We start from the raw sequence: 27,500 nt of genomic DNA, 5'->3' as shown, positions 1-27,500 counted from the left end.
TTAACATCCAACAACGCCAACATTTCCAACACGGAAGATGAATCCTAAAACATATTACCCACCAAAAAGACTTTTTACCAAAGCCTTTTTCTGCTCTATTTCAGTAGAGAATGGTAGGCGTGATACAGAAACAAAGATTTTACTACACAGCAGAATAATAAGGCCAAAATCCCCTTTTGTACTGCCTTATGCTCAATCTCTCACCTCTCCTTCCAATGTTTGCCTTCGCACCTCTAAAGCACCCACCAGCACCGCCTTTGTAACACCTCAAGTACTGGTTAGCTGTTCGTCTACTGTCTGGCAAACTGTAGTGTGAAACAATAAACAGTGCTTGGGTGATTCAGTGGAGTATGAATCAGTATCAGTGTAATCAGCCTAAGAGTTTTCTAGAAATGGAACTAAAGGTGTTATGTTTGGACATTTGCAATGTACGGTAACCCAGTCAATGAAAATAACTTTACACAATCACAGTGCAAAGCAGCCAGACAGTGGAGAAAATTCAAGAAAAAAATGACAGACACATTATCACTTCACCCATGCACTTCATTTACAATATCACACTGCCAGGATCCTTGAACATTAGATTTTTTCTTTTTTGACTATTCATTGAGGTCCAAAATGCATTTGTACATCACTGTGCAAGAGATTTTCTGTGTTGGAGATATCTGTATATCTGTAGGCCACAGTGCTGTTTGAAATAGTCATTCTCATGGGATTCATTTTTGGGGGCTGCTGGGAAAAAGGTATATAATCCCTGTATTTTAGAGAATGAATTTTACATAAAGCCTGATAATATCCTGTTCTCATTACAGGGTACAACAGAATGGCTGTGTGGTGCCCACACACCAAGCCAAAAAAAGCCAAAAGACTAACAGAAAAATGTATTAATAACATTTTCAGTATCTTGTTCAGGTTGAATGACATACATAAACAATGAGCTACATACTGAACCATACACACATATACATATACAATAAAGTCAATGTGAACGGAAAACTTTAACACATCATCTTTCATATCATGACAAGCAGTTAAAAAAATAAATCAAGACAAAATCACTGAAAAACACACAAACCCATATGCGTGAGCACAACGGGCTGTGAAAACATTCATTATTCATGTTTGTTCTTTCACTCAAAACATCAAAAAAACATTTTTTGAATATTAATAAACATTTTCAAACTTTACTTGAACCTTTTTTGAAGCACAATAATTACAAGAAAAAAATCTTGTCATGAAATATTTTTTTTCTCAAATCTTCCTTCACCGAGCACTTCGTTAGGAAATAGTCGGGCCTCTCTTTGCTCTCGAAACCTCCACAAGTCTTTGTGGCACCGATTCCACAAGATGTTGGAAACATTCTGCACAAATCAGGAAGTGGTTACAAGAAAATAACTGAGGAGCGGAAAATCAGGGAATCTCACTTCATACACGCCACATCTTTCTACTATCAGTGGAATCACCCACCACATCCAGATGTTGCTGGCCTTTCAGTGGAGCCGTGTTTTACTGTCAGATGAGAAAAAACCCCAAACAGAGCTTTTTGGCCACAAATACTAAAGGTGAGTCTGGGTTAGACACAAAGATGGTGGTGAACGTGTGATGTGTCACTGCACCATCAGCGCGCCGATGTTTTTACAGCCCAGTTTCTTCATCCGGAACAGAAGCGCCAGTAAGTGAAATGTGAAAAGGCGCAGACTAACACTGTCTTTCATGTCAGAGCACGACTGTTCTCCAGGTTTATTTGCTACTTTTAATGCTCCAGGCTGAAACAGAGCCTCACTCCACCACACAAGCAGCACAGCAGGCTTTTACCCAGTGTCTGTTTCTTTGAGGTTCACAGGCTAAAAGTGATAATTTTGTAATTATTTCTGGTTGATGAATCCAGAAGTCTTTAACAAAAATGCATCAGTTCTAGAGCAAATAAATAAATAAATAAATAAATAAATAAATAAATAAATAAATAAAGTATTTACTTTTTTTATTCACACAATTCGACTCCTGTAAAAAGACTTCAAGAAAACTAAACATTAAACTAAGACTGAAAAACACTGCCCTGCGAACCCCGAGGGAGAAGCAGCTTAGAAAATGGGTGTGGGTGGGTGAAAAATACACTTTCTCATGGTGTTTTTCCAGCAGCAGTGAACCACCAGGATTTACTCACACATCCAGCAATTAGAAGCAAAGGAACTCATTTGTTATATTCTTTTCTTTTGGTTAAAATAAAATGATCAGCCTCAAATGTAAGAGATGTGACCAAACGGAAAGCTGTATAAATGCTGTCCATCAGTGGGACAGAGTGAAGAGTGAAGCTAAACACAACAAAGAAATGAGTGATCAGTAGTTGCTGATAAGTAATGAGTGAATGAAAAACACTAAAATGTTTTAAACTCAGTTAAAGGTATAAATAAAGTGAGTAAAAATGAATGTAGAATCTTCTGAAAACATCAGGAATCAACCGATTCACTGAAATTGTATTTAACTGTGTAACTACAACAGGAAGTAATCATATAAGTAACGTGTAAAAGCTGCATTTGTGACAATGTCTATTGTAAGAAGAGCCATGAAATAACATTTAAATGAATTCCATTTTTCCCCAAACAAATCTGCATTGTGATTAGTGCCTTTCACTGTGATGGAATAGTGTTTTTGTTTCTTGTATTTTAAATATAAAATCCTGTCACATCTGTTTTCTCATTCTTCACTGCTGTGAAAGTCAATTTTACAACAAATTCCTCTGTAGTGGTATTGCAGGAGCTGGAGTTTGACCGGAGGGCACAGCCACACTAAATTAGGAGCTGATAATGAGGGAAAAGCAATCGCCCAATAACTCCACTTACATAGCCTGCGACGAGCAGAGCACTGGGCTAATGTGTCACAGCCGCTTCACTGTTTAATATCTTCAGACAGAATAAGAAACCAAAAAAGTAAAGAACAATTCCACCATGTCACTCTGCACAAGGTCAAACCTGCTGGGGCAAAAAGCCAAATGCTGTAAACACTGCTCTAGAGGCCAGCGTCTCTCCTTACTTGGTTTATCTTAAGAACCGAGTTGTTAAAGGAGCCACATTCTACATTTTTATAGAAGTATATTATTGTTTTTCCCCTTTTGACGTTTCTGTGGTTTCATGCACCAAAAGCAGTAATAAGTCATTTGCATATTTTCTATATGGAGAACGTATTCATCAATTTTACTTAGAAAGCCAACAAAACATGACATTTTACTGGGGCACCCAAACTTTGGCACAGAATTGCACTACATGTCTCTCCTTACAAATAATGTCATTTTAAACAGCCAGGAAAATAATTTTTTTCTCTAAAAAGTGCAAATAAAGAACTTCAAAAGGAACGACAATCTAGTGTACTATGGTTGAGAAGAAGGTAAACGTAAACAAGCATCTTGCCAGCAATCCGCCTTGAGAATTCGGCATTTACCCCTTAAACTCGTTTATGTCTGTAGCCAGAGGAATCAGGGAGTGTCCGTGTCCACGTTGGCCAGAATAAAGCAGGTCAGCTTTCTGTCTTAGTGTTTTCTATCACTGTGGGAAAGATGCGTGAAGCTTCCTTTAACACTGGTGCTCTGCATGTTTTTCCCAAGTAACTGCGTCACTCAGAGCATGAAACTAATCGGGCTGCAGCAAATTTAAAAAATATTCAATCATTTGCTAAAAAAAATTATTCAAAAGCAGAAACTTTGTTGAACCGAGGCAGTTCTGTAAGGAAACACACATTCATCAAGCCAAATATTAACACCATGTACACCGGCCTCATTGCGGTCTCCGTGATGTGGTAGTTTATGAGTTTTAACTCCAGATGTTTCACATGTTTCCCACTTCTCTGGAGGTTCTCAACTTAATTTATTACCTAGAATATATGAGATGCACTGCTGGCTTTGCAGAGCTGTAGGCCCATTATTTAGATTGCACTGAACATTAAAACAGAATTTAAAACACACTCTGACATTGAGCAGCTAAAAAACCTTTCCAAAAACCATCACCCCCTCATTCCCTGACAAGAGCTCAGCAAAAATACGGTTTTATTTTTAAAACTGTGGTTAAAACGACTGTTAATCCCCTCCGCGACCTCAGGGGTTTCTTCATGACCTTGTAGTATTTAAGTGGTTTCATTAAAAATTAAATATATATCATTTACGCAACAGGAAAAACGAAAGAATAAAAGGTTTTCTGTTCAGTTATGAAACAACTTTCTTATTACAACACAATTTCCCAACAGTCCAGGATATATTTAACGGAATATCACTGCCTCGTATCTCAATTTCAGGCTTTTTTTTTCAGTTTTTGACATATTTTGAAAATGCCTGCTGACATTTAAACTGTGTGTAAACTTCATGATGAATGGATCAAAACAAACAGCCCAAAATGACATGGAAAAAATTCTGGTTCCATTGACTTACATTAAGAGTAAAGTAGGTTTTTCTCCTTCTCCTAAAGTAGGTTTTGTTCCGATAATAGCGATATTCAAAAACAAAAATATTTAATAATTGCAACTAAAAATAGTTTGTGACACATATTTAGTTTCAGCTTTGTTAGATCAAGTTGTTTACATTTCAGGTAAACTAGGCCACCGAGAGCTCGCATGATTAGAAGAGCAGATTAAATGGCAGAAACACATCTGCTTTAAAGGGTTAATACAGAAAACACTGTAGGAATGCATTTTCTATGCTGTGAGTCTGTGTGTGTGTGTCTGTGTGTGTGTGTGTGTCTGTGTGTGTCTGTGTGTGAGTGTGTCTCTGTGTGTGTGTGTGTCTGTGTGTGAGTGTGTCTGTGTGTGTGTGAGTGTGTCTGTGCGTGTGTGTGTGTCTGTGCGTGTGTGTATGTGTGAGTGTGTCTGTGCGTGTGTGTGTGAGTGCGTCTGTGTGTGTGTGTGTGTGTCTGTGCGTGTGTGTGTGTGTGAGTGCGTCTGTGTGTGTGTGTGTGTGTCTGTGCGTGCGTCTGTGTGTGCGTGTCTGTAAGGCAGTGCTAGAGCAGGGTAGATCCTGCTGGTCACACTGACATTAGGCAGATGGCTCTGGGCCCTGTTTACATTAGAGTCTCTGTTCAAGCAAGACAGAGCTGATAAAAAGTAAGCCTGGTGTGTGTGTGTGTGTGTGTGTGTGTTTACAGAGAGAACAGCCATTGTGTGAATGTATGCATGAGTGTGTGTTTCATTTTCAACTTTGACATGAAAGAGCGCTGGACATGCACATATGTTTGTGTGTCTGTGTGTGTGTGTGTGTGTGTGTGTGTGTGTGTGTGTGTGCGTGTGTGTGTGTGTGTGTGTGCGCATGCAAGGATGGATGACAAGTCGTGTGATGTGTGTTGCTTTTGTGCAAAAGTACTGAAAACAATAGCACTGACCACTAAACAGTACAACTGATGTGTGTGTGTGTGTGTGTGTGTGTGTGTGTGTGTGTGTGTGTGTGTGTGTGTGTCGCTATCACAAGCACATTGTAATTGCTTGCTTTTTTCTTGAGGGCGACAGCAGCAGGTTTACACTGTACACACACTCGGCCATACAGATGTTTATGCAACACGATGCCTCGTTCATTCACACGCAGGATTTATTACTATTAAGCAGGGCAGGAGGTGGGAGGGGGTCACATATGAGACCACATTTTACAAAGAGAGAAACTCGTGCAAAAGGCAATGACAGAGATTAGTCTGTAATTAAATTATTTCAGATTTCTTATGGAACAGCCAGAACACCAGATTAACGCTGCAGAAATGGTGTGTTAATCATCGTTTTGTCTTTGCAGCAGCGTAAATCATTTTGACCAAAAATAACGCAGGACAGTCGACTCATCAATACAAACAATCTGTACAGACAAAACCAAAGCAGAACGTGATTTTACATGAGAAAAACGTTGAGACCGGTCACAGTTTTTACCACTAGTGCATATTTACACACCTTTCTGTGAACCGTTAGATGATTATATGAGGCTTTCATAGGTTATCTGTTTCCAACAAAGTACAGCAGAATCCCTGAAAGGCTCCGCAGTTTGTTGATGTTAAATCAAGCCTATATTTTAAAAATCAGTTTACTTGATCAAGATTCACAATAACAGGTTGATTAATGAATTAATCATCTCATTTTTAGTGATGGCTCTGCTGCACATTAGCTCTGAATGTTAACTTACTTTAACTCAGAGGTGTCAACATCACAGACATGATATTCACAGCTTTCAAGCGATGTGAATTGACTGATACCCATATAGAACATTTTTACCATTAAAATCATTATAAACAACAGCAATTGTCCGGTTTTGATTTTCTTTACTGTGACAAATTCCTCTGATAATCACACTAATTAGGGCTGCTGCGATTAGTTATTGATTTGCGAAATGCCTCAATTTAAATAACAAATGCATCAGCGATGTGCACTTGATGTCGTGGGTATTTGGCTCCAGTCATTCATCGATTCCACTCATCATCATCATCATCAACATCATCATCATCATCATCATCATCATCATCGTTGACTGCTTAGTCCAGATAGGGTCGCGGTCGATTCCATTCAATACTACAATTAAAAAAAAATAAAGATGGCAACAAAATCCAACTCTGTTGCAAAAGAATTAAAAAAAAAGTTTGCAAGGATCAAAGACATCAATCGTACAAGCACTCAACTCCCGATGTTGCAACTCTGGTTTTCAAAGCTGTAAATGCGCACTGATTAGATCCTGATGCGGTTTATGGCTGTTTCATCTGAAAATGTTTTTTTGCGTTATCCACCGAGTGTGTCCTGAATTTCAATTTCAGTCAAGAACTTCTGATACGTCACTAGAAGGCCTACTTTTTGCACAATAGCACTGGAGGCTAAACTTTTAAACATTTATTACTAATTTAACTTATATTTATGTTACTACTTACATAAAAATGCTGTTTCCTTGAAGTGTTGGTCTGAATATTTTCTCACTTTTGGTGAAATGAAATAGTGATTTCAGCATTCGAATATTGGCACCTCAAAAGGTTAACAGAGCACATCAGAGCTGTGTGTTTCTACCTGTGTGTTAACAAAGTGATCGAGTAGTTTGAGTAAAACAGCTCGTTTCAAAGCTCAGCAGCTTAGCTGATCCTTAAGGTTTGGTGAAAAAGGGGGATTACACAATCTCTCAACATACACACTGTGGTATGTTATCCCTGTCACACAGCCGTACGTTGGATGTGACGAACAGCACAAAACAAATAACAAACATCAATTCGTGTTGACAAATAGCAAACAAATGAGACAAACTCGAGAAAGGCAAAAAAAAGAAAACAGAAAACACGGTAAAGGTGGATGACTTCTAATATCTTGGGTCAACCATCCAGAGCAATGGACAGTGCAGAAAAGAGGTGAAGAAGAGGGTGCAGGCAGGATGGAGTGGGTGGAGACGGGTGTCAGGGCTGATGTGTGACAGAAGGAGAGCAGCAAGAGTGAAAGGGAAGGTTTACAAGACAGTAGTGCGTCCTGCTATGATGGACGGTTTGGAGACTGTGGCTCTGTCTAAAAGACAGGAGGCTGAGCTGGAGGTGGCGGAGATGAAGATGCTGAGATTTTCGTTGGGAGTGACCAGGATGGACAAGATTAGAAATGAGCAGATCAGAGGGACGGTGAAGGTGGAGCAGTGTGGAGATAAAGCCAGAGAGGCCAGGTTGAGATGGTTTGGACATGTGTTGAGGAGGAATAGTGGATATATTGGGCAAAGAATGTTGGAGATGGAGCTGCCGGGTAGAAGGAGAAGAGGTAGACCTCAGAGAAGGTTTATGGATGTAGTGAAGGTGGACATGGAGATGGTTGGTGTGAAAGTAGAGGAGGCAGTGGATAGGGCAAGATGGAGGCAGATGATCTGCTGTGGCGACCCCTAAAGGGAGCAGCCGAAAGAAGAATAATTAAATAAATAAATAAATAAGGTATAAAAAAAATAAAATCACACAAGATCATAATCACTTATGGGTAATTTCACAGGAACTGGACAATCAACACAACTCCAAAAAGAAAAACAGCAGGCCTTCTTACAGTGGCAGTGACTGACCACTGGGGCAATACGGAGACCAAATGATTCACGTTGATCCAATTAGGAGTATTAATAATTAGGAATTCCTGTGCATTTCTGCAGCGTCCCTGTTCGTGTTTGATGGATTTGTGCAGCAAATACTTAGGATAGTCTAAAACCTGTCAGAGGACGGTTCTGATCCACAGTGACTGTTTTATCACATTACAGTTCAGTGGCACCGACCTGGGCCAGATATTACAAAAGTTACTATCACACAGCACGAAACATGGAAAATACCTTCGGTTTACCTCAGGCTTTCGTCCAAAGACCAATTCATTCCTTTCCACTGGCTTTTTGGGAAAAATTGCAAGTAAAAATAAATTTACACAGGAGAGCCACAGATCCTCGTCACCTGGGTTCTCTGTTGATTCCTTTCAGTACTTTTCAGTACATTTTACGGTTTTATATTGGCAGAATACATAATAGAACCTGATCAATATTGGCTGGATGATAACATCACAGATGATACAGCTCTGATGAACAGGTTGTTATTGACTGTGTCATTTCCAGGATTTAACCTATTCAACAGGAGCCCAATGGAAATTAATTATGAGACACTAAAACTTTCATGATTAAAAAACAAAAACATGCTAAATGTAACCAAATGAATCTTTAGCCTGAGAATAACAGAGTTTAAGAAACGTGACCAACGAGAACTGAACATATTTCAGCCGACAGACAGTAAAGCACTGTTTACATGAAACCACTCCATGAAAATCGACATCACTGATGATTTATGGGTAATTACTCCAATCAAATGCTTTCTTATCAACCGAACAGAGGAAGTATTTCTGTTTTTCTGTTTCAGTTCACGTACACGTTTGAGCCGACGTGCTCAGTCTATTTTTAGATCAGGCTGCAGTTTAACATTTGAGATTAGGACAGAATTTCATTTCACAGCTGTTCAGGCAAAACCAACCATTTTTCCTTCTTTGAAAATTCACAAAGTCTGAATTTAATTTTACTTTGCTTTGTTTTATAAGTTACGGATGATATTTCCTTCAACTGTAAAGCTTTGCTGATATAAAGTTTTACTCCAACTCCAAACAAGAACACGGTTTTTACAGCTCTATAGAGCAGAATTTTACTGACTACTTCAGACGTTTTCCTCTGTGGGAAGAAACAAGTTCATCTTTTAATCAGACACACAGAGAAACTCCATCTTAAAACTTGCTGTGGTTGTAAGCTCTTATTTCTAAACAATCCTCTTTGTTAAAGACACCCAACATCAGAATGGATTCATGTGCCTGGTTATATTCAGCATAATTCACTGTAAAATTTCGTTTACAACACAACATTCAGGCTTTCCTGTAATCTTCCATCTCAATGTAACCCCCCTCGAAAACCTTGTCTGAATTTTGATTGCCGTGCACCAGCGGGTGGGAAAAATATAAACAACCAACAGCATCATATCTCACCTTTTCCTCCCACCGCTCCCACCTTTCACCCAACAAAATGCTCAGCTAGCTTACAGACCCCACCTGAGTCACAGCACAGAACGCGTTACGATTTCAGCTCACAGTCGTTCTAAAAGTTAATCACATAAGCAGCCTCTTTTGTGCTGACCACTAAAGGCTACTGACCCCACTGACACCCGTGAACAGTGATCCCAGCACACAAACTACAGCCACACATGTTGCCAAGAACGTCTCACAAATGAACCACATTCACACTGGAATTTATGTCATTAGGAAGCTTCTCAAACTGCTCACAGGGCACAGACCATAGAGCTGCTCATTCAAAACGTCAAGCCTTCCAAGATCACTGAAAAGCCCTTGGTAATTAGAAACAGCCACGAATAGTTACCGACAACAACTGGAAGTCAAACATCTGGTTTCATCTCATTGGCTTCATCACCTTTAAAATCTATCCTTCAGAATTTCACAGCACAGACGTCTACAGAGACGAAGAAGCAGAGCAAAAGCAGAACTTCAGGGAAATTGATGATAAATGGAAAATAATTTCCCATCGAGAGAGACTCTCAGAAAAATAGCAGCCTTAAAACTCAACACTGCTTGTCTATATTCCTACAGCTCCTCCTTATTATTCAAGAGACAAATTTGTTCAAATTTATCATAAGAAAATCCCACGTTTCAGAAGTGTGAGAATTCAGTCATTCGCAATCAAAAAGACTACAGTGATTTTTATTAAATATAAAAATAATATATTTATATAATAATGTTGCAATGGCGGGGAACGATGAGGAGGTGGACACGTTTTGTATTATGTAGCTTTTAAATGCATTAAACAAACAATTCTAACCTGGTTATTTTCTCCAAATTAGGACGTTTCATATTAAACCACTCTGAATGATGTTTACTTCTCAACAATTTAATTATACAGCAAATGTATCAATAAGAAACATTGATAAATTAGCTGCATGGTAGCTGAATAAGGCTATTATTGTGATGTTGTAATGCTCAGTTGGTTCCAATGAAAAAACTATCGAGAAATAAATGTCACAGCTTTTGACCTTGAACTGTGGTCTGTTTTCCAGCAGACTCCAACGCCCGACACAGACTTTTTGTTCATTAAATGCTTTGATGTCAGTCCCTGAAACAAGTTAAACTGCTCTGTGTGCTGTGATATTAAGCATATCTGCTCTACCTTTGTGTGACAGATGCAGTATAGCTTTGTATAGATTGAACGTGCGGCTTGTATCTTGTGCATAATTACAGTTTCTTCTCAAAAAGTGCGAAATAAAAAACAGTAAAATTCAATCAAATCACAAAAACAGCACCAGACAAAACTAGGAGGCATTTATCCACCTAATTCTTCAACTTTCACCTCTCCTCTCCCCCCTCGCCACTTTTTCTTTCTGCCATTATTGTCTTTCGCTCACAAATCATCAAACACACTCTTTCCTCATGTCCTTTGGCACACTAAACACAAAGTGACACACAGAGACACTGTGAAGGTCTCCTTCCTTAAAAGCCAATGTTTACAGAACACTTCAGCCTTGGCCACAGATTTCCTGTTAAAGTCAATGAGTGATGAGCTGGATCCATTAAAAAATAACACATATTATAAATACTGCTGCTGGCCTCCTGGACGGACATTAAGCCTGGACTATAGGACGTTTAATCTGGGTTCACTACTGTCAGAGCAATTAAGTCTAAGTTTAGATTTAATTTGGAAAACAAAAATCAGACAATCACTTCAATCACACAGCATCCAAAATCAGGAAACACTTGCTATATTAACCATTTTTAATTTTATATGCAACAATAAATAATGTGGATTTAAATTAAACTATTAGCCCAAAGGTAGTTTTATTTATAATTTCACGAATTCCATGAACAACACATTATTAACTAATTAACCATGTACAGCACGTTTACATATTTTTTGCCAAGTTTTCTGCCTTGAGATTCAGTCTCCACCTTTGGAATATGCAAAATTCTGGATATTCATTTGATTATCATTTAATTCTCAATGCTATGTAACTACAGTCTATGCACAAATGGTACGTTGATTTTTACACTTTCTCAACAGGGAACTTAAATAAGCTGATGACGTGCAAATTTTATTTATTTGCCCAGTTTAATACGTTTGAAAGAAATGAAACAAATATAAAAAACCTTTTGCACAGGCCACATTTTATTATTAAATTCCACACATACACAGTGACTGTGCATTAAAATGTGCGTCTCTGTAGAGGATTTGTACTTATTACTGCTTAGAAAATCAACAAAAGATGTCATTTGACCAGAAGGGCCCAAACGTTCTGTATCTCAGTAATGAAGTCTCCCCTCTGGCTTTGTTCATCAATCTGGACTTGTTTTCATTTTCACCCACAGTTTCTAAAGCCCTACTAATTGTTTAAAACCCGTGACAAGCGCAGCGCATGACCAGCAAACAAGACGTGCAGGTATTTGCTGTGGAGAATTCTACAGCTTAACATGTGTTTCACATTCGAGTGAAGAGTGTATCTGAGCGCATTTTGCATGTGTGGTCATGTACTCTGATGTACGTCAGTTTGTTTATTCTAAGCACCTAAGCATCTCTTTATTCTATTTGTTGCTTGTTCACTTTTTTGTCCGCTGCAATCCCAGCAGAGATTCTGTTTATCTACCTGTGTCTGCTCCAGTTATTACATAAAGCCATTATGATCATTGAGGATTATGGGTTCAGCCTCCTCTGCGACGCCACCGCAGGGGGAAGTATGTCCTGCTTTTGGAAACCTCTAGAAACCTTTAAAAACTGAGCTGTCAATCTCCCTAACATTCGTAGCTTGTTCACAAGAAGGAGGATCCTTTGAGCCACAACAGCAGAGTAATATAAACAATCTTATGCAGAAGAATAATAAAGGAAAGACACAAGAAAGCCGTTAACCTAAAACGTTAACCTATGATGAGCTAAATGGACACAGAAGAATATTATACTATTCCTGCACAGGACAGGGCACATGGGCAGGATATTCCTACTGTAACTGCACTGCTATAAATTGTGATTGAAATACGCCTTGCACTATATTAGAAACACACTGGATATGGTGACTAGGGATGCATGAAGATATTGGAATCATACCAGTTCAACTGATAAGTGTCATTGGACAAGTAGCATTGGACAGATGTTTCGATTTGACCAATACTTCAAACCAGGAAGAATTGTTAAATCAATGCTATCGATTAACTTAATGTCTCAGGTGTCTTATATACTAAGGGTTATTAATAAGTAACTGCAGGGACTCCAGTGCAGAGTAGATGAGTTATTCTTAGATTATACAAGTGTGTATTAAAACTTTGGGCCTTTTAAGGGTTTAAAAGAAGTTCTAAGTTTTTATTTCATTTCCACTAAATAACTGAACTGAACTAAAAGAACATGGAGATTTAAGTTGAGAAATATATATATATATATATATATATATATATATACACTGCATTTATACACCTACAGAAATAAATGTTGTTGTTCCTGTCATGATAATCCAGTTAGATCTAGTCCTAATTTCTACATTTTGCCATTGTTTATTTATCAAACTAAGCAGATACATACATGAAAAATATGGCCTACACTTCTCATATTGCTGCATCCTTGTCTGGGACTTTGTTAAGGACTGAGCGGCATTATACTCACCAAATTATTCGATTTCTGTGAGATTACATGAGCGCTGCTTTGATTCAGTAAAACACCCACAGAAACTCATCTAGGATTCATCAAGATGCTCACAACCAGGTTAGAAGACTTCAATTTTAAAGGGCAACACAACTAAACGGTATATTGTTCAGCCCTGTAGCTAAAATTCCTGTTTGAACTAAAACAGAGTTTGAACGGATGAGAGGAACTGAGAAGAAGAAAAATCAGCGAGTCCACAGAGACTTTGAGTGGTCAGAGAATTCAATCAAGGCTTTCACTTAGCGACTCCATCCCAAGTTCCACACCAGGCCTCCAAGTACACCCAACACCTATTTGGTGAGAACAACAGCAAGTTCATGCCTCAGATGCTGTACAAAACCCGATCTGTGGTGGAACATTTCCCACTGAGCTTCAAGTTAGCCTTATGGAATATTACCACCGTGCTGGGATGGTTGCGTATATTTAGCCAGACCACAAATTCAAAATAGGGATCGAGGAATTTGCAGGGCAGCAGTGAGGAGTTCTGCAGAGAGACGTGTTATCAGTAAGTCGGACTCGTGTCTGTGAGCTCTGTCCTTTTATGAGCAGCGTGTTTAAACAGGTTTATACATATTCAGCATAAATGAGGTTATTCGTCCGTATCTTCATTCAACACAAATGTATCTTATGAACACAGTCAAAAGCAGTTAAGACACTTTGCATTTTATGACCACTGACTGTTCTTGTAGGTCTACCTACAAACTTCTATGGCAGCATTTGTGGACAAAAAGCAGAGTCAACAAATATCATCCTACGTGTGGGTTCAATCCTACTTTTATATCCTTGATGTTTGAGCATGTTAAAGGCTCCAGAAGACTCAGTCACTTTGAATAAACATTTAAACAAAAGTAGTTTACAGAAAGTTTCTTACTTCTACAGTATCACACAACTGAAAACACACCATCCACTCCCCAGTCTAAACTGACCCAATGTAGAAATGAAGTTAAATACAGAAATTTCTTTTGAGTTGTTACGTCTTGAAAACCAACACATTTACATATGCATCCTTGCTCAATGGCAGGTCAGTTCCACTCCTTCATACTGAAGTTATAACAAATATTTCCAATCAAATTTCAAATTGCAGTGACTTTTATGAATAAGCATGAAGAAAAAGTCCCTCTTCATAATGTCACTGATGTCGAGGATTTACATATTTTTAGTTTCTTATTAGGATGTTTCATTTGTCCACATGCAGTGGGGCAGTTTTTACTGACAAGACTTTCATTCAAAGATGGTTAACAATGCTGCTGCTTTAGACCTGCATGTTATGGATCTAAGGAAGGTACTGAACACTGAACTAATTAAACACTGAAATAAGAACACTGATGTGGCCATTCACAATACTGGACATTGTACAACACAACAATAATGTTAGCCTAGAGGTATAACTGACCATGTTAACTTTACTCCCCAATCTACACTATAACACACATGTTCTATCAGACCGTGGTTGCCAGCTGTCTTTTTTATGCTGTGGTGTGCTGGGCAGAAGCATGAAAAAGAGAGACAAGATGCGACTGGACAAGCTGGTCAGGCGAGCAGGGTCAGTGGTCGGTGTGCACTCTGTGGTCAAGGTGGCTGAGAGTAGGACACAAACTGCTCTCCGTTATGTAGGATGATGGCCACCCACTGCACACCATCATCAGGGACAGGAGGAGCAGGTTTAGTGGCAGGCTGCTGTCACAGAGCTGCTCAACCCACAGATTCAGGAGATCCTTTGTCCCCAGAGCCATCAGGCTCTTCAACTCTTTCCAGGGGAGGCAGCCGGGAAGAGGGAAGAGGAGAGATGAGGACTGAATCTAAATCTCATGTTAAATCATAGGTTTTATCTCAGACTAAAATCTTTAGGTTTCATTTTATCCATCTGCACAGCTGAACACCTTCCTGTAAATACTGCACTTGTACTGCACTTGTATTAATATGTGGTTGGTTAGTGTAGTGAGTCACACCTTTGCCTTCTACGCTGTAGACTGGGGTTCAATGCCCCGCCTGGGTAACCACCCTACACTATACCAATAAGAGTCCTTGGGCAAGATTCCTAATACTATCTTCACCTCCCTGTGTAAAACAATCAAACTGTAAGTTGCTCTGGATAAGAGCATCAGCCAAATGCCATAAATGTAATTTCTAACGTAATGCTGACGCAACACAAAAGGCGGACCTTGGGAGTGCGGAAGTGCAGTGCCTGGACAGTCTGTGACGAACACAAAAAAAAAGCCAAGTAAAATAAAGCCAAGTTCGGTCAGGAGTCGCAGCCCAAATGTTACGACATTTTGTCCTTTCAACAAAAATCAGGCCACGTTGGGAGCCACAACATTTAATGTCCAGTGTGTCTCAGTAAGTGATAACGTTATTGTCCTAGTGCAGGTTAAAAATATAAACGAAAACGCGGATTTACTTTACTCTGCTTTAGGCTTCATCTATAGCTGCCTTCCTCCAATTTCCACCAGGACATTTTCCTCAATAGCAGAGCGGCTTATTGGAAAATGTCTCTCAACGTTCGGCTGTTTCTCGCAGCTGAAGTCGCTTCTTATTCTCCAGCTTTTTTTCGACTTCTTCCGTTCCACCTTAAATTCTGACTGAGGCGCTGAACGTAAATGCAGCACCATTTAAGGTGGAACGGGGAAACTCCAAAGAGAAGCGACTTCATCTTCACAACTTTTTAGAGTTTGACAGTCTCTCATTGCAGATTTAACGTTCCAGGAAACTGCGCCGCTTATAAATGCGAATTAATCGAGTGGCTCCAAAAGCTCTTCTTAAATTTCTCTTTGCCTTTTCGTAGCTACCCGCTCTCACAGTCTGCAGGCTGCTTGTCAGTCATTGAGAATCAGGGCTTCCGCGCTATGTTCCACACTTTGGAGCTGACCTGTCTATTTTACTGACACAGAGTCGGGTGAAATCAGCCTAAAAAACAACTTTAAAAACTACTGTATGAGTTTATTAGGTGCTGAACGGTGCTTGCCAGGTTATTATATTTCATATAATTTGTACAGCATTATTCATAGTTCTTTGAAAGAAAGAAGTATTGAACATACAGATATGACAATAAAACATATAACAGTAGATAAAGCAGTTAGTAAGTTATTATGTGGCTGTTAAAGCATCACAAAGCAGGCTTGTTTAAATGTCATCCATTTGCGTGCAGCCTAAAAGGCCTAAAAGGAAAGCAACCAACTTATTTCACAACGATTAATAATTCACATCAAAATGCAAGCAAAGTACAAATAGTATCAAAGTCGTTTTGGACTGTTGTGGACAGCACTGGTTCAGCCAAACATCAGGTTCACACAACTTTCCCCTTATTCCACATATAGGCAAACAGTTGAGAAATAAACAAAACCTGTGTTTGACCGATACTGTCAGAGTTCAGTACTGGGGAGGGGGGTCAGGAACCTGTGTTTGACCGATACTGACAGAGTTCAGTACCGGGGAGTGGGGGTCAGGAACCTGTGTTTGACCAATACTGTCAGAGTTCAGTATTGGGGAGGGGGGTCAGGAACCTGTGTTTGACCAATACTGTCAGAGTTCAGTACTGGGGAGTGGGAGTCAGGAACCTGTGTTTGACCAATACTGTCAGAGTTCAGTACTGGGGAGTGGGAGTTAGGAACCTGTGTTTGACCAATACTGTCAGAGTTCAGTACCGGGGAGTGGGGGTCAGGAACCTGTGTTTGACCAATACTGTCAGAGTTCAGTATTGGGGAGGGGGGTCAGGAACCTGTGTTTGAACAATGCTGTCAGAGTTCAGTACTGGGGAGTGGGAGTCAGGAACCTGTGTTTGACCAATACTGTCAGAGTTCAGTACCGGGGAGTGGGGGTCAGGAACCTGTGTTTGACCAATACTGTCAGAGTTCAGTATTGGGGAGGGGGGTCAGGAACCTGTGTTTGACCAATACTGTCAGAGTTCAGTACTGGGGAGTGGGGGTCAGGAACCTGTGTTTGACCAATACTGCCAGAGTTCAGTACTGGGGAGTGGGGGTCAGGAACCTGTGTTTGACCAATACTGTCAGAGTTCAGTATTGGGGAGGGGGGTCAGGAACCTGTGTTTGACCAATACTGTCAGAGTTCAGTACTGGGGAGTGGGGGTCAGGAACCTGTGTTTGACCAATACTGTCAGAGTTCAATGTTGGGGAGGGGGGTCAGGAACCTGTGTTTGACCAATACTGTCAGAGTTCAATATTGGGGAGGGGGGTCAGGAACCTGTGTTTGACCAATACTGCCAGAGTTCAGTATTGGGGAGGGGGGTCAGGAACCTGTGTTTGACCAATACTGCCAGAGTTCAGTACTGGGGAGTGGGGGTCAGGAACCTGTGTTTGACCAATACTGTCAGAGTTCAATGTTGGGGAGGGGGGTCAGGAACCTGTGTTTGACCAATACTGTCAGAGTTCAGTACTGGGGAGTGGGGGTCAGGAACCTGTGTTTGACCAATACTGTCAGAGTTCAGTACTGGGGAGTGGGGGTCAGGAACCTGTGTTTGACCGATACTGTCAGAGTTCAGTACTGGGGAGTGGGGGTCAGGAACCTGTGTTTGACCGATACTGTCAGAGTTCAGTACTGGGGAGTGGGGGTCAGGAACCTGTGTTTGACCAATACTGTCAGAGTTCAGTACTGGGGAGTGGGAGTTAGGAACCTGTGTTTGACCAATACTGTCAGAGTTCAGTACCGGGGAGTGGGGGTCAGGAACCTGTGTTTGACCAATACTGTCAGAGTTCAGTACTGGGGAGTGGGAGTCAGGAACCTGTGTTTGACCAATACTGTCAGAGTTCAGTACTGGGAAGTGGGAGTCAGGAACCTGTGTTTGACCAATACTGTCAGAGTTCAGTACTGGGGAGTGGGGGTCAGGAACCTGTGTTTGACCAATACTGTCAGAGTTCAGTACTGGGGAGTGGGGGTCAGGAACCTGTGTTTGACCAATACTGTCAGAGTTCAGTATTGGGGAGTGGGGGTCAGGAACCTGTGTTTGACCAATACTGTCAGAGTTCAGTACTGGGGAGTGGGGGTCAGGAACCTGTGTTTGACCAATACTGTCAGAGTTCAGTACCGGGGAGTGGGGGTCAGGAACCTGTGTTTGACCAATACTGTCAGAGTTCAGTATTGGGGAGGGGGGTCAGGAACCTGTGTTTGACCAATACTGTCAGAGTTCAATATTGGGGAGGGGGGTCAGGAACCTGTGTTTGACCAATACTGTCAGAGTTCAGTACTAGGGAGTGGGGGTCAGGAACCTGTGTTTGACCAATACTGTCAGAGTTCAGTACTGGGGAGTGGGGGTCAGGAACCTGTGTTTGACCAATACTGTCAGAGTTCAGTACTGGGGAGTGGGGGTCAGGAACCTGTGTTTGACCAATACTGTCAGAGTTCAGTACTGGGGAGGGGGGTCAGGAACCTGTGTTTGACCAATACTGTCAGAGTTCAGTATTGGGGAGGGGGGTCAGGAACCTGTGTTTGACCAATACTGTCAGAGTTCAGTACTGGGGAGTGGGGGTCAGGAACCTGTGTTTGACCAATACTGTCAGAGTTCAGTACCGGGGAGTGGGGGTTAGCAACCTGTGTTTGACCAATACTGTCAGAGTTCAGTATTGGGGAGTGGGGGTCAGGAACCTGTGTTTGACCAATACTGTCAGAGTTCAATATTGGGGAGTGGGGGTCAGGAACCTGTGTTTGACCAATACTGTCAGAGTTCAGTATTGGGGAGGGGGGTCAGGAACCTGTGTTTGACCAATACTGTCAGAGTTCAGTACTGGGGAGTGGGGGTCAGGAACCTGTGTTTGACCAATACTGTCAGAGTTCAATGTTGGGGAGGGGGGTCAGGAACCTGTGTTTGACCAATACTGTCAGAGTTCAGTACTGGGGAGTGGGGGTCAGGAACCTGTGTTTGACCAATACTGTCAGAGTTCAGTACTGGGGAGTGGGGGTCAGGAACCTGTGTTTGACCAATACTGTCAGAGTTCAGTATTGGGGAGTGGGGGTCAGGAACCTGTGTTTGACCAATACTGTCAGAGTTCAGTACTGGGGAGTGGGGGTCAGGAACCTGTGTTTGACCAATACTGTCAGAGTTCAGTACCGGGGAGTGGGGGTCAGGAACCTGTGTTTGACCAATACTGTCAGAGTTCAGTATTGGGGAGGGGGGTCAGGAACCTGTGTTTGACCAATACTGTCAGAGTTCAATATTGGGGAGGGGGGTCAGGAACCTGTGTTTGACCAATACTGTCAGAGTTCAGTACTAGGGAGTGGGGGTCAGGAACCTTTGTTTGACCAATACTGTCAGAGTTCAGTACTGGGGAGTGGGGGTCAGGAACCTGTGTTTGACCAATACTGTCAGAGTTCAGTACTGGGGAGTGGGGGTCAGGAACCTGTGTTTGACCAATACTGTCAGAGTTCAGTACCGGGGAGTGGGGGTCAGGAACCTGTGTTTGACCAATACTGTCAGAGTTCAGTATTGGGGAGGGGGGTCAGGAACCTGTGTTTGACCAATACTGTCAGAGTTCAGTATTGGGGAGTGGGGGTCAGGAACCTGTGTTTGACCAATACTGTCAGAGTTCAGTACTGGGGAGTGGGGGTCAGGAACCTGTGTTTGACCAATACTGTCAGAGTTCAGTACCGGGGAGTGGGGGTCAGGAACCTGTGTTTGACCAATACTGTCAGAGTTCAGTATTGGAGAGGGGGGTCAGGAACCTGTGTTTGACCAATACTGTCAGAGTTCAATATTGGGGAGGGGGGTCAGGAACCTGTGTTTGACCAATACTGTCAGAGTTCAGTACTAGGGAGTGGGGGTCAGGAACCTGTGTTTGACCAATACTGTCAGAGTTCAGTACTGGGGAGTGGGGGTCAGGAACCTGTGTTTGACCAATACTGTCAGAGTTCAGTACTGGGGAGTGGGGGTCAGGAACCTGTGTTTGACCAATACTGTCAGAGTTCAGTACCGGGGAGTGGGGGTCAGGAACCTGTGTTTGACCAATACTGTCAGAGTTCAGTATTGGGGAGGGGGGTCAGGAACCTGTGTTTGACCAATACTGTCAGAGTTCAGTATTGGGGAGGGGGGTCAGGAACCTGTGTTTGACCAATACTGTCAGAGTTCAATATTGGGGAGGGGGGTCAGGAACCTGTGTTTGACCAATACTCTCAGAGTTCAGTACTAGGGAGTGGGGGTCAGGAACCTGTGTTTGACCAATACTGTCAGAGTTCAGTACTGGGGAGTGGGGGTCAGGAACCTGTGTTTGACCAATACTGTCAGAGTTCAGTACTGGGGAGTGGGGGTCAGGAACCTGTGTTTGACCAATACTGTCAGAGTTCAGTACCGGGGAGTGGGGGTCAGGAACCTGTGTTTGACCAATACTGTCAGAGTTCAGTATTGGGGAGTGGGGGTCAGGAACCTGTGTTTGACCAATACTGTCAGAGTTCAGTACTGGGGAGTGGGGGTCAGGAACCTGTGTTTGACCAATACTGTCAGAGTTCAGTACTGGGGAGTGGGGGTCAGGAACCTGTGTTTGACCAATACTGTCAGAGTTCAGTACTGGGGAGTGGGGGTCAGGAACCTGTGTTTGACCAATACTGTCAGAGTTCAGTACCGGGGAGTGGGGGTTAGCAACCTGTGTTTGACCAATACTGTCAGAGTTCAGTATTGGGGAGGGGGGTCAGGAACCTGTGTTTGACCAATACTGTCAGAGTTCAGTACCGGGGAGTGGGGGTCAGGAACCTGTGTTTGACCAATACTGTCAGAGTTCAATATTGGGGAGGGGGGTCAGGAACCTGTGTTTGACCAATACTGTCAGAGTTCAGTATTGGGGAGGGGGGTCAGGAACCTGTGTTTGACCAATACTGTCAGAGTTCAGTACTGGGGAGTGGGGGTCAGGAACCTGTGTTTGACCAATACTGTCAGAGTTCAGTATTGGGGAGTGGGGGTCAGGAACCTGTGTTTGACCAATACTGTCAGAGTTCAGTACTGGGGAGTGGGGGTCAGGAACCTGTGTTTGACCAATACTGTCAGAGTTCAGTATTGGGGAGGGGGGTCAGGAACCTGTGTTTGACCAATACTGTCAGAGTTCAGTACTGGGGAGTGGGAGTCAGGAACCTGTGTTTGACCAATACTGTCAGAGTTCAGTACTGGGGAGTGGGGGTCAGGAACCTGTGTTTGACCAATACTGTCAGAGTTCAGTACCGGGGAGTGGGGGTCAGGAACCTGTGTTTGACCAATACTGTCAGAGTTCAGTACTGGGGAGTGGGGGTCAGGAACCTGTGTTTGACCAATACTGTCAGAGTTCAGTACCGGGGAGTGGGGGTTAGCAACCTGTGTTTGACCAATACTGTCAGAGTTCAGTATTGGGGAGTGGGGGTCAGGAACCTGTGTTTGACCAATACTGTCAGAGTTCAATATTGGGGAGGGGGGTCAGGAACCTGTGTTTGACCAATACTGTCAGAGTTCAGTATTGGGGAGGGGGGTCAGGAACCTGTGTTTGACCAATACTGTCAGAGTTCAGTACTGGGGAGTGGGGGTCAGGAACCTGTGTTTGACCAATACTGTCAGAGTTCAGTACTGGGGAGTGGGGGTCAGGAACCTGTGTTTGACCAATACTGTCAGAGTTCAGTATTGGGGAGGGGGGTCAGGAACCTGTGTTTGACCAATACTGTCAGAGTTCAGTACTGGGGAGTGGGGGTCAGGAACCTGTGTTTGACCAATACTGTCAGAGTTCAATGTTGGGGAGGGGGGTCAGGAACCTGTGTTTGACCAATACTGTCAGAGTTCAGTATTGGGGAGGGGGGTCAGGAACCTGTGTTTGACCAATACTGTCAGAGTTCAGTATTGGGGAGGGGGGTCAGGAACCTGTGTTTGACCAATACTGTCAGAGTTCAATATTGGGGAGGGGGGTCAGGAACCTGTGTTTGACCAATACTGTCAGAGTTCAGTACTAGGGAGTGGGGGTCAGGAACCTGTGTTTGACCAATACTGTCAGAGTTCAGTACTGGGGAGTGGGGGTCAGGAACCTGTGTTTGACCAATACTGTCAGAGTTCAGTACTGGGGAGTGGGGGTCAGGAACCTGTGTTTGACCAATACTGTCAGAGTTCAGTACCGGGGAGTGGGGGTCAGGAACCTGTGTTTGACCAATACTGTCAGAGTTCAGTATTGGGGAGTGGGGGTCAGGAACCTGTGTTTGACCAATACTGTCAGAGTTCAGTACTGGGGAGTGGGGGTCAGGAACCTGTGTTTGACCAATACTGTCAGAGTTCAGTACTGGGGAGTGGGGGTCAGGAACCTGTGTTTGACCAATACTGTCAGAGTTCAGTACTGGGGAGTGGGGGTCAGGAACCTGTGTTTGACCAATACTGTCAGAGTTCAGTACCGGGGAGTGGGGGTTAGCAACCTGTGTTTGACCAATACTGTCAGAGTTCAGTATTGGGGAGGGGGGTCAGGAACCTGTGTTTGACCAATACTGTCAGAGTTCAGTACCGGGGAGTGGGGGTCAGGAACCTGTGTTTGACCAATACTGTCAGAGTTCAATATTGGGGAGGGGGGTCAGGAACCTGTGTTTGACCAATACTGTCAGAGTTCAGTATTGGGGAGGGGGGTCAGGAACCTGTGTTTGACCAATACTGTCAGAGTTCAGTACTGGGGAGTGGGGGTCAGGAACCTGTGTTTGACCAATACTGTCAGAGTTCAGTATTGGGGAGTGGGGGTCAGGAACCTGTGTTTGACCAATACTGTCAGAGTTCAGTACTGGGGAGTGGGGGTCAGGAACCTGTGTTTGACCAATACTGTCAGAGTTCAGTACTGGGGAGTGGGGGTCAGGAACCTGTGTTTGACCAATACTGTCAGAGTTCAGTACCGGGGAGTGGGGGTCAGGAACCTGTGTTTGACCAATACTGTCAGAGTTCAGTATTGGGGAGGGGGGTCAGGAACCTGTGTTTGACCAATACTGTCAGAGTTCAGTACTGGGGAGTGGGAGTCAGGAACCTGTGTTTGACCAATACTGTCAGAGTTCAGTACTGGGGAGTGGGGGTCAGGAACCTGTGTTTGACCAATACTGTCAGAGTTCAGTACTGGGGAGTGGGGGTCAGGAACCTGTGTTTGACCAATACTGTCAGAGTTCAGTATTGGGGAGTGGGGGTCAGGAACCTGTGTTTGACCAATACTGTCAGAGTTCAGTACTGGGGAGTGGGGGTCAGGAACCTGTGTTTGACCAATACTGTCAGAGTTCAGTACTGGGGAGTGGGGGTCAGGAACCTGTGTTTGACCAATACTGTCAGAGTTCAGTACTGGGGAGTGGGGATCAGGAACCTGTGTTTGACCAATACTGTCAGAGTTCAGTACCGGGGAGTGGGGGTCAGGAACCTGTGTTTGACCAATACTGTCAGAGTTCAGTATTGGGGAGGGGCGTCAGGAATCTGTGTTTGACCAATACTGTCAGAGTTCAGTATTGGGGAGTGGGGGTCAGGAACCTGTGTTTGACCAATACTGTCAGAGTTCAGTACTGGGGAGTGGGGGTCAGGAACCTGTGTTTGACCAATACTGTCAGAGTTCAGTACCGGGGAGTGGGGGTCAGGAACCTGTGTTTGACCAATACTGTCAGAGTTCAGTATTGGGGAGGGGGGTCAGGAACCTGTGTTTGACCAATACTGTCAGAGTTCAATATTGGGGAGGGGGGTCAGGAACCTGTGTTTGACCAATACTGTCAGAGTTCAGTACTAGGGAGTGGGGGTCAGGAACCTGTGTTTGACCAATACTGTCAGAGTTCAGTACTGGGGAGTGGGGGTCAGGAACCTGTGTTTGACCAATACTGTCAGAGTTCAGTACCGGGGAGTGGGGGTCAGGAACCTGTGTTTGACCAATACTGTCAGAGTTCAGTATTGGGGAGGGGGGTCAGGAACCTGTGTTTGACCAATACTGTCAGAGTTCAGTACTGGGGAGTGGGGGTCAGGAACCTGTGTTTGACCAATACTGTCAGAGTTCAGTACCGGGGAGTGGGGGTTAGCAACCTGTGTTTGACCAATACTGTCAGAGTTCAGTATTGGGGAGTGGGGGTCAGGAACCTGTGTTTGACCAATACTGTCAGAGTTCAGTACCGGGGAGTGGGGGTCAGGAACCTGTGTTTGACCAATACTGTCAGAGTTCAGTACTGGGGAGTGGGGGTCAGGAACCTGTGTTTGACCAATACTGTCAGAGTTCAGTACCGGGGAGTGGGGGTTAGCAACCTGTGTTTGACCAATACTGTCAGAGTTCAGTATTGGGGAGTGGGGGTCAGGAACCTGTGTTTGACCAATACTGTCAGAGTTCAATATTGGGGAGGGGGGTCAGGAACCTGTGTTTGACCAATACTGTCAGAGTTCAGTATTGGGGAGGGGGGTCAGGAACCTGTGTTTGACCAATACTGTCAGAGTTCAGTACTGGGGAGTGGGGGTCAGGAACCTGTGTTTGACCAATACTGTCAGAGTTCAGTATTGGGGAGTGGGGGTCAGGAACCTGTGTTTGACCAATACTGTCAGAGTTCAGTACTGGGGAGTGGGGGTCAGGAACCTGTGTTTGACCAATACTGTCAGAGTTCAGTACTGGGGAGTGGGGGTCAGGAACCTGTGTTTGACCAATACTGTCAGAGTTCAGTACCGGGGAGTGGGGGTCAGGAACCTGTGTTTGACCAATACTGTCAGAGTTCAGTACTGGGGAGTGGGGGTCAGGAACCTGTGTTTGACCAATACTGTCAGAGTTCAGTACCGGGGAGTGGGGGTCAGGAACCTGTGTTTGACCAATACTGTCAGAGTTCAGTATTGGGGAGTGAATAGTGAGTAAGGAGAGAGTTCAGCATCCTGACAGCCTGGTGGATGAAGCCGTCCCCCAGTCAGCTGGTCCTGGCCCAGAGACTCCGTAATCTCCTTCCTGATGGCAGCAGGCTGAAGAAGCTGTGTAGTGGGTGAGTGGGATCAACTGCCACGCAGGGGGCTTTTCGGGTGAGACCGGAGCTGTATCTCTCTTGGAAAGAGGGGAGTGAGGTGCCAACAATTTTCTCACCAGCTCTCACAATGAGCTGGAGTGTCTTGCAGCAGGACACAGTGCAGGCGCCATACCACACGGTGATCCAGCTGGTCAGGATGCTCTAGATGGTACCTCTGTAAAAGGTGCACATAATGGGGGCTGGGGCTCTGGCTCTTCTCAGTTTGCAGAGGAAGTAGAGGCGCTGATGAGTCCTTCTGGCCAGAGATGCCGACCACAGTCGTGTTGTCCATGAACTTGATGAAGAGGTTGGAGCTGTGCAGTCGAGGGACATTAGAGTGAATAGGAGAGTGAACAGGAGGGGGGTTCAGTAAACATCTTTGGGGGGCCCCTGTGTTATTTTGATGGTGCGGGGTGTGCTGTTGCTGGCTCGTACTGCCTGTGGTCTCCCAGTCACAAAGTCTAGCAGCCAGTATACAGTCACTATACAGCCCTCTGAACACGCCAGGCCTAAATCACTGTGCTGAGCTGTTATACTGCCTTAAATAGACAAAACAGGTGAGATTTCTGATACTGTATGATGTACTGACTTCTATAAAAATGTACAAAAGTATGTTTTATTGCTAAAAAGCATGTACATAGATGAGGTTAACAACTCAGTTTTTAATTCATTTTTAAAACCTCTGTAATCCTTAGAAGTAAACAGGCTGTTTTTGGCCGTCCTCCTTGTGCCTCATTCAAAAAGCAGTCCAGGCTGAAACTCCTTACCACTTCAGTGTAAATGGGTGGGGCCAAACTCCTGTAGGCCAAACAGGTGGCATATATAAATGAGATGACAGCAGAGAACCAATCAAAAAAAACTTCAGTATCTGGAACACAGCTCATCGTCATCTTGGGTGCCACTTACCCAACCGAGATGTCCAGTTAGCTTTAGTTAACTAGAACTGAACATCATCTGTGGTGAGCAGAGCTGCCATGCTGGCCAAGCTAATGCTAACCAGCGTGTCTCTCTCCTGGTTTGCAGCACTCGTGTATCAACTGTCAAACAGCTTATATATTTTTTAAATGATGCCCTGGAAATTGTGCACTGTGTTCGCTCATTTGGTGACTATTCTTTTTCATTTTTTCAATCTTGAAACATTGCAGCTATTGTGGGTTTTGAAAAAGAGCAAACTGCCCAACTCTCATGTCTACATGTTGCTTTAAAAAGGCGAGTACTATGTCACTATTACATGGTTTACATGCTGGCTGCTCAAGTTAAATCCTCTGTTACTTGTTGGCTACATGGGATTGTAGAGATTGTAGCTATAATACAGAATTAAAGAAGTAAAACTCATAAATGTCTCAGCTGATTTATTAATTTGGAAAGTGGAAAACTGATTTTTGGCCAAAAAACCTGAAGGTTTTTGCTTAACATTTGCAACCATGTTTTGCATCCAGGTGAAAATCATACTTACTGGTGTTCTAAATATGACTGAATAGTTGGGACATGGTCACACGCACAGTGGAGGTCATAGTTTGACGTTGATATTTAGTGGGATGTTTTGAATGGAACGGGAAGGACTTAGTCCAACAGAACCCGGAAAGAAGGAGATGAGGAAGAGTAAAGACTATAAAGACTAATGAATAAAGACTAATGGGACACTATTAGTCTAGCATAGAGGATGTTCCAGGAACATCTGGAAGCCTTTCAAGACATCTGTCTTCATATGTGCCAGTGAAGTAAATTCTCTCTGTCCAGTTAGAAAAGAAAGCGTCTGTCCGTCTCCTGCCAGCAGCTGAGCTTATTATCTTATCTGAAAAGTCCAGACATGTAAAGAAGTGCGTGGATGCGACGAACAGCAACACGGTCCAGTTATCATCTATAGGTGCCACTCACTCATCAACTGCCACTCACATCCAACAGCTTTGAACATCTGCTGCCTGGACAGGAACCGAAGAATCAGTCAACACATTTACTGCACAGTTAATATGTGAACACTGTCATCACTGAAATTACACACATCAAAATCAATGTCTATGTTTCTATATTCAATCTGCATGATTTGTATTGCATGTTGTCATTAAAGAACATCAACGTGATAAAATTTCATTTAGACATTTTTTGTATGAAATGCAAATACAGAGAAAGCCTGAAATTCATGTCTGGGAGAAAAAAAACACATATGTCTGTGTATGTTTTCTTTTTTCCTAATATGTTAAACTCAGCAAACAAAAAGAAATTCTGCACCTGGCAATAATTTGGCCCATTTAGTTCATCATCAGTTCTTTCTACCCAACAGGGGTGGTTATCTCCCTCCAAGCATCATCACCGCGTTACTCCTCAGCCTTCGCTGATATCAGTTTACATGACTCGGCGCTCGCACCTACGGAACATTCCGTTAAAGAGGAGCTCTAATACGTATTTATAATAATCTGTAAGGAAATGTTTT

At 43.2% G+C, this 27,500-nt stretch overlaps 1 protein-coding gene across 5 annotated transcripts in view; it reads right to left on the bottom strand.

The window, feature by feature from the left end:
- Positions 1-27,500, bottom strand: part of adcy6a (adenylate cyclase 6a) — a 110,979-nt gene that overhangs the window by 24,055 nt on the left and 59,424 nt on the right. The gene's annotated exons all lie outside the window — the stretch shown is intronic.

The sequence above is a fragment of the Pygocentrus nattereri genome, chromosome 9, assembly GCF_015220715.1.
Source record: "Pygocentrus nattereri isolate fPygNat1 chromosome 9, fPygNat1.pri, whole genome shotgun sequence".
Taxonomy (NCBI): domain Eukaryota; kingdom Metazoa; phylum Chordata; class Actinopteri; order Characiformes; family Serrasalmidae; genus Pygocentrus; species Pygocentrus nattereri.
Note: the sequence above shows the minus strand (reverse complement) of the source record. Positions and strands in the feature narration are given on the sequence as shown.